The sequence below is a fragment of the Xenopus laevis genome, chromosome 6S (assembly GCF_017654675.1).
Source record: "Xenopus laevis strain J_2021 chromosome 6S, Xenopus_laevis_v10.1, whole genome shotgun sequence".
Lineage (NCBI taxonomy): Eukaryota > Metazoa > Chordata > Amphibia > Anura > Pipidae > Xenopus > Xenopus laevis.
The window spans coordinates 89,263,987-89,277,176 of NC_054382.1; the positions used below are offsets into that span (position 1 = coordinate 89,263,987).

General features: G+C 38.1%; 1 protein-coding gene across 4 annotated transcripts in view; it reads right to left on the bottom strand.

Annotated features, from left to right (window-relative positions):
• Nucleotides 1-13,190, bottom strand: part of ldlrad4.S (low density lipoprotein receptor class A domain containing 4 S homeolog) — a 281,004-nt gene that overhangs the window by 44,997 nt on the left and 222,817 nt on the right. The window contains exon 1 of one of the 4 annotated variants that reach the window (XM_018223626.2): nucleotides 3,185-3,330. The exons of the other annotated variants lie outside the window; for them this stretch is intronic. The gene's annotated coding sequence lies outside the window, so the exon portion shown is untranslated. Of the gene's footprint in view, nucleotides 1-3,184; nucleotides 3,331-13,190 lie in introns of those variants that run through there. 4 annotated transcript variants of the gene reach the window in all.

Sequence of the window (13,190 nt, forward strand, 5' to 3'; positions counted from 1 at the left end):
ACTTTCCAGTACAAATGAGGGACTGCGGGTTGAGCTATCATAAGAGGGACTGTCCCTTTAAAAATGGGACAGTTGGGAGGTATGAAATCAATAAATAAGTAATTCTGGTACATGAATATAGATTCTCAAGGGGGACATACTGTTAAAAGTTAACAACTGATTGGTTCATGGGCTTCATAAGGATTGATAAAGGGCCCCATAGGGCTGCCATTATTATGATTACTTTTTGAACCATGAAATAAATTAAACTAATTTTAAAATGTGTCCATTTTTTTTACAGTGTTCTGGTCTGAGATATAAATTTAAAAAATTCAGAATAATTACATTTTACAGAATGTTGGCTACTATCTCAAACTCGCCATGCTCTAAAAGTCCTCTTCAAAATATTTTACACAGTTTTGTATGAATAAACAGAAGCAAATACTGATTACCCAACTCTCCATTATTGACCAGACCCTGCACATTTGTATCCCCATTATCTCATAATGGTGGTACTGTCTTAGTATTTGCGCTTTCATACAAGAGAACCCTTCTCCTTTAGATGTTTTGTTTCCTAAAACAGAGCCATGGGTGACAGGCATATGACTCACACAGGAACCATCATAGCCCTGCAGAAGTACAGTCTTCTTGGGAACAGTATAGAAGAGTGAGAATCATAGGAAAAAATTACTTGGCTGTTGATTCAGAAAGCATCCCTAGAACTCATAAAGCAGCCTCTTGTCTGTATATCCCAGCTGGATGCTAGACTGTGCAGCCACAACAACAAAAATCAAGAAAAACATTATGAGGAAAGAATACTAAGAGACTTCAACACTTCTCATAAGGGAGAAAAAAAAGCTTACTGTAGCATAAACTTCTGAAAAAAAATCTTGCCCATTTATGAACTTCAACGTTATATTTCATGTATAATTCTTAAGACAAATTTAAAGAGAACATAGATTGAAAAATAGCACGGAAAAAAAGACTAAAAATAAGTCCGTAGACGAAACAATAGTTAGGAATCATTTTAGAGGACTACATTTATAGGAGACATGATAAAAACGTAAAAATGTACATTAAAGGGGGTAGTTCACCTTTAAGGTAACTTTTATTATATTATAGAACGGCCAATTCTGAGCAACTTTTCAATTGGTTTTTATTGTTTGTTTTTTATAATTTTATAGTTATTTTCCTTTTTCTTCTGACTCTTTGCAGCTTTCAAATGGGCATCTCTGACTCCCTTCTAAAAAAACAAATGCTCTGTCAGGCTACAAATGTATTATTATTGTTACTTTTTATTACTGCTCCTTCTATTCAGGCCTCTCCTATTCATATTCCAGTCTCTTATTCAAATCAATGCATGGTTGCTAGGGTAATTTGGAACCTAGTTACCAGATTGGTTAAGATGCTAATTAAAGAGCTGCTGAATAAGAAGCTAAATAACTAAAAAACGAATAATAAAAAATGAAAACAAATTGCAAATTGTCTCAGAATATCACTCTCTACATCATACACAACGTTATCTCAAAGGTGAACAACCCCATTAAAAGATCTCACCAAAAATATGGGGAAGCCCTTTTCCATAAAGTCCACTTTAAGCAAATAATTCTAATTTATGTAATGATTTCCTTTTTTGTAACCATAATAATAAAGCGGTACCTTGTACTTGATACTAATGTAGTTGCATGAATCCATATTGCAGCAATACTACTGGATTTATTTAATGTTTCAGTGTAAACTTAGGGGATAGAGTTCCAAAGTACAAAAAAAAACCTTATTTGGAAAACCCCAGGTCCTACAAATAATAGATGTATAAATGTATATGCAAAGAAAGACTGTTCTGTGCACAAAATATGTTCCTAAGTCCAAACTATTTATTCGGGGAGATGACCTACTGCACAATTTTATCAACATTCACCACTACCACATATTTTTACTGCACCCCATCCGCTGGCCTCAGTAATTATGGAGAAAACCACATTTCCACCCCCTTACATTTTCTCTGTTTACTAGATACACTAAATTAACCCTTTTGTGCCTTCTTAAAGGAGAATGAAAGTGTAAAAATACTGAAATGTATTATTTATGGCATCTTGGGCAGTCCATCAAAAACATTACATAAAGGGTATATTATGGATGGCCTTTAGACAAATGTTGTGTAAAAGATTAACAGTTTTCACATCTTTTACGGGCTCCTCCACTGGCGTTTTTCTATTGACTCACTCTTATTTTTTCCCCATTATCTTAAACAGGAAAATGCATGGAAGCGCAGGTGTGAGCAGGTTTCCTCTCAGGAATGCGCTGGTGAAAACTGTGCATGATATACGTTACAAGGTCAGTCTTAAAGTGTTAGTTACTATGCATGTTTACATCCTGCCCTGTTTTTATCCTGTCCGAATAGATATTTCCCAAACACATTTTATTTTTCATTATCAGGATCTCTAATCACAATAAAGATCTGTAAGTTGGCAATACACGTCCATATTGCTAGCGTCCCCAGTCTGTTACCATAGACACTACATAACAAAGATTAAAGAACACAAAGCTTTTAACTGCTCATGTCACCTTCTGTAACCTTCACACCTGTCGGCATAAGCAAAGCTACAAGCATTAGACTGTCAGGCTCAACTCCAGACATGTCTAGACATTCAGGTGAAGAACCCTTTAACTTTGCCACTTCAAGGGGAGGGGAGAAAATTCAGCTCAGACAAGCTAAACACACACCACCTGCTTAATGCTGAAAACTTCCACCTGAAAATGGATAGCCATCTAATCAGATTAAGCTCAGCGGTGGGAACACACCTAGTGTAGAACTTCCAGTGCAGGCCCAAGAAAATCTTTAACTCCTTCTGTCTGAATGCAATGCACAGTCCTGTTCTTTTGCACATTAAACCAGTATACCAGAGACAGTTATAATATATAATTAGCAACGTGGATATAATTTGCTTTACTGAATATCAGCTTCATTTCAAAGATAAATCACTTAGGTCACAAAAAAAAAAAGGCAATGACTAAAATGTTTTATGTATAAGGTACTTAGAGCGTTGTGTTTTGCCATCATTGTTTCAGTTATATAATATGTGAATTCTAAATAATATTTACGAATGGATATCTTAAAAGACTGTGGTGAGTCAAGCCTCTTGCAAACGGCACAAACAGCCCATTTTGTTACGGCACCACAACCCACCCTCCACACAAAACATACCTTATAATGGACTCAACTCTTTGTAGATGCAATTGTGTTTGGGGGGGGGCAATCAGTACCGGCAATTCCCAGCCAGGAGAAGTGGCCCTAAATTGGCAGGGGGCTCACAAGGGATGAGGCCCACCAGGTTTTTTCCCAGTGTCCCATCAACCAAGTCCAATGGTGGAAACCAAGAGCGATGCAAAGCAGGAAGTAGTGTTCTGTACTGATTGGTTGCCATGGGTTACTGCCCAGGTGCAAATTTGCCCATTGTTTATAAATGAGCCCCACTATCTATTTACCCAGTTTTTATTTTTATAATGAACAGTTCCTTTAAGATGGTGAGATGGCAGTGGGTGTGGAGGGTGTGAAAAGAGGGTGGCTCTGAGAGGAAAAAAGGAGATGACCTGGAACCTATACGGAGGATATGTAGTGAGGAGCAGAGGAGTGAAGGGCTTTGAATGTTAGCAGAAGTAAGACAATACAGGCTAAAATGATATAGAAAAAAGGGAATACATCTGGGTAGTGAATTGCCCAAGGAAGTCGTTAAGTACAGACCTGCCTTGTGCTCCAACAGAGGTGCAATTGGTGTAGGGCCCAGAGCATTCCTTTATTGCACCAAGCTTTGCACCAATGCATTTTTCTGTTGCGTGCCAATGGACACAATAAACTAATTTTTTCCAATAACTGACACTCTCATAATAATTCTGTATTAAATAATTTAAGAACCACCATTAAAATATAGTTGCAGGGATTAAAAACAACTTACTAGGACAAAACAGGCACATATTTTGCATTTTACTGGGTACAACATGTACAGCCTTTTCTTTAAAAAAAATTATACTATACTTGTTCTAACATAAAAATGACATGTTGAATTATTATTCATCACTGGTTTCTTGGCTAAAAGGTTAGCATTGAAATGTTGTTGTGCAGCGATATGGAGTCTTGACTGTCTAGAAATGACTTTATATTAGACTTAATTTTTTGAAAATAAGGTAACGTTTATTAAAGAGTAAACAGACAATTTAGCTTATAATTTGACGAAAGTTCTAGGCACATGGGCAGTATTACAGTGTTCCCTTCCTGCAGCCTCTGTACAGGGAAGAAACTCATGAAAATGTGAAGTATTAAGTCCAGTGGATCCAGTCTGATTGCTCCACCCATTGGTGCTGAGGTAGGGAGCGTAGGGTCCTTTCCCCATACCCACCCAATATGCATGACAGTTTTGATGTTGGAAAGCACAGAAGGACGTAATTCCAAGCACATTGAAGCAAGTTAAAGGAACAGTAACACCAAAAGTAAAATAGTTTTAAAGGAATGACAATATAATGTTCTGTTGCCCTGCACTAGTAAAACTTGGCAGGTAAACTGCAAGTTAGAAAAGTGAAAATATATATGCCTGTGGTAGATGCCCTGTGCAGAGTATAGAAACACACATCACTGTTGTACAGCATATGGAATGGCTTTTAATTCATTAGAAATGTTACAGCGATGTAAAACTGGCACTGCATGCAGATTTGTATAACACCAGGTGAGGATCTTGCTCTTGAGCATTCGGTTTTTGTTAGACTTAAATTTAATTTTGATGACAAAAAAACACCATGTGCTAAACAACAGATGTAAATCCCACAATAAATGGCTCATTTAGGGCTCTTACTGACGAGCGTTTTTACCTGCGCTCCCCTGCATTCCGTTTTTCTGCGTTCAGCCGCAGGGGAGCGCAGGAATAGACGCATTACATCTTTTCCAATGTGGCTGTACTCACACAGGCTCGTGTAGGCGCCGAACGCAGGAAAAATGCAGCATGTTGCGTCTCAACCTGCGTTCGGCGCCTACACGCGCCTGTGTGAGTACAGTCCCATTGGAAAAAATGTAATGCGTCTATTCCTGCGCTCCCCTGCGGATGAATGCAGAAAATCAGAACGCAGGGGAGCGCAGGTAAAAACGCTCGTCAGTAAGAGCCCTAACAAACACAAGAACAAGTGCAAAGCACAGAAATGGACACTAAATTGAAGGCATAAACTGATAGCATTTGCACACAAATCCACTAGAAAAAAGTCCCAAACTTGTGTGCAATCTGCCTGAACAGATACTAATTTGCAACTATATTTCTGCTTCATGTGCAGATTACTGCAGCCGTTTGTTCTAACCAATGTCACATAGGGTGGTCTGTGATAGTCTCCCACGGCTGCAACCCCTACAACCTGAAAACTACCCTGTCATTAGTCAGACTCTGGTCTAACATGCAAAATATTGTTTCTGAACAGAATTTTACTTGTTCCTTTTCCTGAATGGCTGGTCATATTTCTCCAGTTCTCCATGAAAACTGGGTAAGTTAGGTGTCAGTTTACATCTCCATTAAGAACTCAGCATAAATAATTTGGCAAAGTAGGATAATCTATTATAACACAGCAGGGAATAAACATTTTCATTAGAACAAGCTTAAAATCTATGTTTTTACCTGGATGTTTTTTACCTGTACACATTTCCCAGTTGTTTCTTATATTTCATTGTTTCCCCCCAAATAAAGAATAATAGTTCCACATTTGAGGATCAACCATTGAAGAGCAGCTGGGTCAGGCATTCATAAGACTAAATGTTGGCAAAGGCACAGCACAGCTGTGAAAAAACCTTACACCAATATCATGACCCAGCTGCTAATATGAATTTTAGCTTGTGCCAATGACAAGCCTCTGATTATGGGAGTCGTTTTTCGGATCCATTGTGTGCCATGCATTAGGGAATAATGTCCTATTATACGAAGGTCCTTGTACTTCAGACTGGCACAGACAGGAACATTGTTCATTTCCAGAAGTTTCAATTACACTAAGCTCAGTATTGTAGAGAGGCAGAAACACAAAATGTAGGGAAGGGAGCCATCAATTTACAAACATGCTCTCTGTACAGCACCTACAGTATGTGATTCTTTTCCGCTACATATTATGTCAGAACTGCATTTAGCAATCCAGAAATGGGTGACTGTGCATAACTCTGCCCACACAGTTGCATGTGTGTGAATAGCAGTACAGGGTAAAGAGGTAGTTAAAGGGCATGTAAAGGCAAAAAAATAAAATCCCATTTTTACTTTCTTTAAAGAAAAAGAAACCTATCTCAATATACTTTAATTTAAAAATGTGTACCGTTTTTATAAGAAACCTGACTGTATGCAGTGAAATTCTCCCTTCATTTACTGCTGTGGATAGGAATTGTCAGATGGTCCCTAACTGCTGAGCAGGGAAACAATCATACTTATGAACAGCAGGGGGATTCCCCACCTTACTTCCCAGCCTTGCAGAACTCAAGCAGCTTTGTTTATGACGATCCCTAAGCAGCCCAGACCACACTGAGCATGTGCACAGTCTTAAGGTGGCCATACACGGGCCGATAAAAGCTGCCGACAGACCGTGTCGGCATCTTATTGGCCCGTGTATGGGGGCCCCCGACGGGCTTCCCCGATCGAGATCTGGCCGAAAGTCGGCCAGATCTCGATCGGATGGGATTAAAAATCCCGTCGGATCGCGGCCGCATCTGTTAGTTGATGCGGTCCCGCGATCCGACCGCCCGTTTGGCGAACGCTAGGATCCGATCGTTGGGCCCTAGGGCCCACGATCGGATCAGCCCGATATTGCCCACCTCAAGGTGGGCATATCGGAGGGAGATCCGCTCGTTTGGCGACATCGCCAAACGAGCGGATCTATCCGTGTATGGCCACCTTTAGTCTTGCAAAGATGTTTAACAAAGTTACAAGATGGTGACCCCCTGTAGCCAACTTTGAAAGCATAAATTATTTGTTTGATTAGGCTTGTGGTGCAGTAAGTTCATGTTTATATTTTGTATACAAAATACAGCATTTCTAGCCTTATTCTATTTTATATTTTATATTATATTTTATATTCTTTATAACCCTAAGGAACCCTATAGAATAACATGACAGTAGGCATTTTTACTGCAATACTGTGTCTATTCTGCAGACCTTCTTTGCTGGGGAAATAAAGTTCCAAGCACCCAGGTGATGATGAGAGACGTAGTTTTACAATCTAAAAAGCTACTTTTTATAAATAATGGGACCATGCAAAGCCTGTTTTGCACCAGTCACTGCTATTACTAAAGAAGCACCTATATTTAGATAGCTACAATATAACTAAAAAGTTCAAAAGATAGAAAAAAGCCATCTATTGTGTATAAATCACAAGGCCCTAAATATACAATAATTAACTAAACAACACTTTAGCAGTATTGCAGTGGTTTATGCCACCAAACCTGTAAACCATGACAGTAAGCAGGGCAAAGTTGGTGTTCTTAAGGAGAAACGGTTCACCAGGAAAGGCAACAGATGGGAAGGAGGAACACCAGAAGGTTGTAAGTGCAGTATGAAGAAATTGGATAATAAACTGAAACCTAAATGAATTGATTTATTTTTCCTTGGTGCACAATGGAGTTTAAAGTGCATGAGTAATTTTATAAAAACTCAGGCTAGAATACCACGTCCTATATGTATGCTAGGTTCAAGAAGAAAGAAAAACAGTGCCTGATTACAACTCCGAGTCCTGGCACCTTTTGAATGTTTGATGTGGACAAGTGACAAAAAGTGTCTCCCATAGACTCCATTTTATCCAAATAATCCAAATTTTTAAAAATGATTTCCTTTTTCTCTGTAATAATAAAACAGTACCTTGTACTTGATCCCAAATAAGATATAATTAATCCTTATTGGAAGCAAAACCAGTCTATTGGGTTTATTTAATGTTTAAATGAATTTCTAATAGACATAAGGCATGAAGACCCAAACTACGTTTCCGTTATCCGGAAAACCCCAGGTCCCGAGCATTCTGGATAACAGGTCCCATACCATATTTATCATATCATATTTATCTTAATGTTCGTCTATTTTTAACTGAACTCTACAATCATCTGAGTTTAAAAAAATAAATTAATTAATTAAAAAAAAAAAGACGTCAGCATCATTCGGGCATCAAATCCGAAAAAAACGAATGATTCATATTTTTTTCACAATTTTATTGAGTCTTTTCCCGCACTAGATTTTTTTGAGTTAATTTATTGATAAAGATGGTAAAAATGTGAATGTGAGTTTGGTCAAAGTGGTTTTAAGAAAATAATGACAATTTTTCAGATTTTAGTAAATAATTCCCTTAATCTCCCATTTTAATAAATCTGCACTTCAGTCCATGTGCGCCAATCATACCCCAAAAATGTATTCACAATTTCAAACTGAATTTAACAATACAAATGTTAATATACTTTTTAAGAAGAACATTTAATAAAACCGAATATATGAATTTTCCGTCAGTTTGACACCACATTATATTATCATAATGCAAAGTTCAATCAAATAAAAGAATGAAAATATGCTTATAAACTGAAAATTTTTTATTTTTGTCGGATAAGTAATCTATAAGAAAGCTATGTTGACAAGAGTTGTAATTACTGGGGTTTGGCTGATGCTTACTACTCCAGACAGTAAAGATGGTTAACAAAGTTTTCCATGTCATGCAGCCATGCAGCATATTTTAGAGAGGAGAACCTTGGGACATTTCTGTACATTAGGAAGCCAGTGCAAGTTCAGCCTGTCCCTCATCTGGCCCAGTTGGCAGCATCTGGTTTGGTCGCAATGCACATTCTCAGCTTTGTGTTTTTTTTGTAATAGGCCCAGATGACTGTTGCTGCTACCCTGGTTAGGGTGTCTTGCAGAGTTTTTTTTGGTGACATTTATACATACACTGCAGCATTTTAATCACATTTAGCCCTGGCTATTAATAGAATGTTTTCTTGAGAAGACTTTTTATATAACTTACTGGCGTAATCCAATTTGTATAAAGCTTACATGGTGCTAAGGAACAAGCTAGTAATGTAAGCACATTCACTTAAAGGGGTAGTTTGCCTTAAAGGAACAGTTCAGTGTGAAAATAAAAACTGTGTAATTAGGCTGTGCAAAATAAAAAATATTTCTAATATGGTTAGTTAACCATAAATGTAATGTATAAAGGTTGGAGTGACTGGATGTCTAACATAACAGCCAGAATCCAACTTCCTGCTTTTCAGCTCTATAACTCTGGGTCAGTCAGTGACTTGAAGGGGGGCCACATGGTACATTTCTGTTCAGTATGTTTGCAATTGATCATCAGCATTCAGCTCAGATTCAAAAGCAACAAATATGACCAATGTGGCCACCCCTCAAGTCTCTCATTGGTTACTGCCTAGTAACCAGGGTAACCAGTCAGTGTAAACCAAGAGAGCTGAAAAGCAGTAAGTAATGTTCTGGCTATTATGTTAGACTTCCAGTCACTCCAGCCTACATTACATTTTTATCTAACTAACTCTATTAGAAACATTTTTATTTTACACAGCCTATTTACCCAGTTTTTATTTTTACACTGAATAATTCCTTTAAGTTTAACCGTTAGTATGTTATAGAATGGCTAATTTGAAAAAACTTTTCAATTTGCTTTCATTTTTTAGAAATGTTAGAAATATATTTGTTTGCCTTCTTCTTCTGACTCTTTCAAGCTTCGTGATGGGGGTCACAGACCCCATTGAAAAAACAAATGCTCTGTAAGGCTACACCATTATTGTTATTGCTACTGAAGAAAAAGCTAAATAACTCATAAACAACAAATAATAAAACATGAAAACCAAGTGCATATTATTCTTAAGTTACACAAAGGTAAACAACCCCTTTAAATGAAAATAGCACAAAATGAATTCCTGACACACTCTTCAAAATCCTCCCAAGGAGAAAAGACATCCAACGATGATCTCTGAAAGGCAACTGTCAATACTCGCAGTCTGGGAAGATCCACAACAGCTCTTGACATTCAGGCTTCTGAAAGTTTAATAATACTAAAAGTTAATTTAAAAGTGAGTAACCCCTTTAAATAGTGCGATGTTGAATAAGAAGAGTCATTTGCTGTACTGGCTCCTCTCTGCATAAATGATACAGGATTCCTCCAGTTCTGTCCGGTGAATCTCTTGTTCATTGTATAGCCTCAGTAGTGTTCTCCTACTGTGTTAGCTATTCCATGTTGGAGGGATAGGTTGCTATAGGTTTAAGGGTATTATGCAGGATCTCTAATTTATAAATGGAGCATTCTTCTTCTTTGGACTACATTCAAAGAATGATGCTGATGGAGGGCAGAAGGCCTTAGTAAAGGGGAAGCCAGGACCCTTTGGAAGTCTAAACACCTTAGTGGAGTTAGGGATCGCTTGAATGAGGGCTTCTAGTTTGTGCCAGTGTAACCCCTAATATGGCACAATATAAGAGTCTGAGATACTGAGGGGCCGATTCACTAACTTCGAGTGAAGGATTCGAAGTTAAAAAACTTCGAATTTCGACGTTTTTTTTTGGGCTACTTCGACCATGGAATGGGCTACTTCGACCTTCGACTACGGCTTCGAATCGAAGGATTCGAACTAAAAATCGTTCGACTATTCGACCATTCGATACTCGAAGTACTGTCTCTTTAAAAAAAACTTCGACCCCCTAGTTCGCCATCTAAAAGCTACCGAAGTCAATGTTAGCCTATGGGGAAGGTCCCCATAGGTTTGGCTAACTTTTTTTGATCGAAGGATATTCCTTCGATCGTTGGTTTTAAATCCTTCGGATCGTTCGATTCGAAGGATTTTATCGTTTGATTGAAGGAATAATCCTTTGATCGTTCGATCGCACTATCTGCGCTAAATCCTTCGACTACGATATTCGAAGTCGAAGGATTTTAGTTCCTAGTCGAATATCGAGGGTTAATTAACCCTCGATATTCGACCCTTAGTGAATGGGCCCCTTAGTGTTAGCTAATAAAAGCATTAGAGCAATTCTAAAGTCTACTGAGAAGATTGAAGTGGACAGTAATTTCCTGTGCGAAACCAACAGGACCATAGGGACTCAGTAGGTAGGACATAGGGATGTGTCCTTTGAGGCAACACAGTGGTGAATAATACCCACGTGCAACTATGATGTAATGCTGTGCCATGAATATTGAGTGAACTAAATGAGGTATTTTATTTATTTTGTTCTTCAGTAAATCTACTGTTTAAGGACCACTGGAGGCCCAGATTTCTTGTGAAATTATGTGGGAGAGTTCTAGTTAAGCTTGGATACCCCCACTTCCATTCATCTGTGAGGTCCTATTTGGGCACAGGAGTCATACGTAGTAGTGCTTTACCTAAGAACATATGTGGAAAGCAGTGCCCATTTGTTAATAGGGCTACATACAGTATGCTTAATGCACAAATCATTTTACATACTCCTTTTGTAATCAGCTACACTCTGAAAGGTTTGCATCTGTAATGTCAAATCTTTTGTTTTAAAAATACTTCTGCCATTTAATTAAATTATAGAGGGGCACATTTTGTATCTGGTTAATGTAGGCTTAACCCCGGAAGCACTTTGCTGGGTTATTTTTTCAGAAATGGTGACTTTAATAAGATTCTATCACTCCTGAAAATATTTGCCAAGATATCCCTGTCCTGAATTGGGCCCCGTGTGAGTAATTTCCTTTTTACTACATGCATTTCCCATGGTGTGGATGACACAATCCTACAGCTGCAGATTAAGATATGATGATACAGCCCCATAAACATTGATGCCGTAAATGTGTAAATATAGCTCTAATTACAGTTCAATATATAGATTTATGTTTATAATGAAACAGGCATTTTATATAAAACACTGCAGACACAAACAGAAGAATAAGGGGGAAATGGGTGGGGGAATGTTTTTCTGCATTAAAAAAAAACAGAATCCTATTCAGAGACATCTGTTTAAAGTTCTAATTTCCTTTCCTAACCATGTCTATTTTAATCCTCAGTTCAGGAAACTTGGCAGGGAAAAGTTTCCGAATGTCGAACTAGTCACTTCCACCAACTGCTGCAAAGAGCAAATGCCAAAGCCCACCATACACACAGGTAAACATGGGGCTTTCTGCTAGAATAAACACAATTTAGAATAATTGCAGGTGTTATTTTGACTTTATTGAATGAATCTATTTGCCTTTTCAGCCCAAACCTAAATAAAATCACAGTCAAGACTATCACCTTTCTAAAATAATTAATCAGGGCCATTTTCATAAGAACAGGTATGGGATCTGGAAACCCGTTATCTCCAAATTATGGAAAGGCCAACACTCTCATAGGGGCAAATTTACTAAACTCCGAAAATTCGCCAGCAACGGTTTCGCTCACAGCGCAACACTTCGCCAGGCGTAGATTCGCCAGGACAATGCTAATTTACTAAAATCCGTAGTTGCATCCAGGGCGCCGAATGCTGGGCTAGCGTTACTGCGCGAAGCAAAGTTGCTCTAGCGGTGGCTAATTTGCTTATGGTGGGAAGTTAAAGTTGAATGGACGTATATGTTGCAGCAAATACATTACACTAAACAAGCCCGGGAAACCTTAACAAAATAAAAATTTTGGCTTACCCACAAAAAAATTACGCTCTTTTTAAGCCTATCACCCTGAAAAAGGAAAAGACGCTAGTGTTTTTTTCAAATTTTCAACTATTTTTTGAGGAACTCCTATCTTATCTATTGCACTTCGCCAGTCTGGCGCAAGAGGTAACGTTCAGTAAAATCCGCATCTTAGTGAATTTGCGTAGTTAGGTCTATTCGTCAGAGCGCAAATTCGCCAGGCATAAGGGAGCAAAGTACCCCTAGAGTCTTATCTCCTTCGCTAGCGAATTATCGCCCTTTAGTAAATTTGCCCAATAGACTCCATTATATCCAAATAATACAAAACTGTAAAAATGATTTCCTTTTTCTCTATAATTATAAAATAGTGGCTTGTACATGATCCAACCTAAGATATAATCCTTATTGACAGCAAAACAATCCTACTGAGTTTAATTCATGTTTAAAATGTATTTTGGTAGAATTAAGGTATAAAGATCCAAATTACTGAAAGATCCATAATCTGGAATACCCCAGGTCCCGACCATTCTGGGTAACAGGTCCCATACCTATACTGAAAGGCAATGCAGAAGAAAACAGGGAGGACCAGTATTCACAAATCAGGT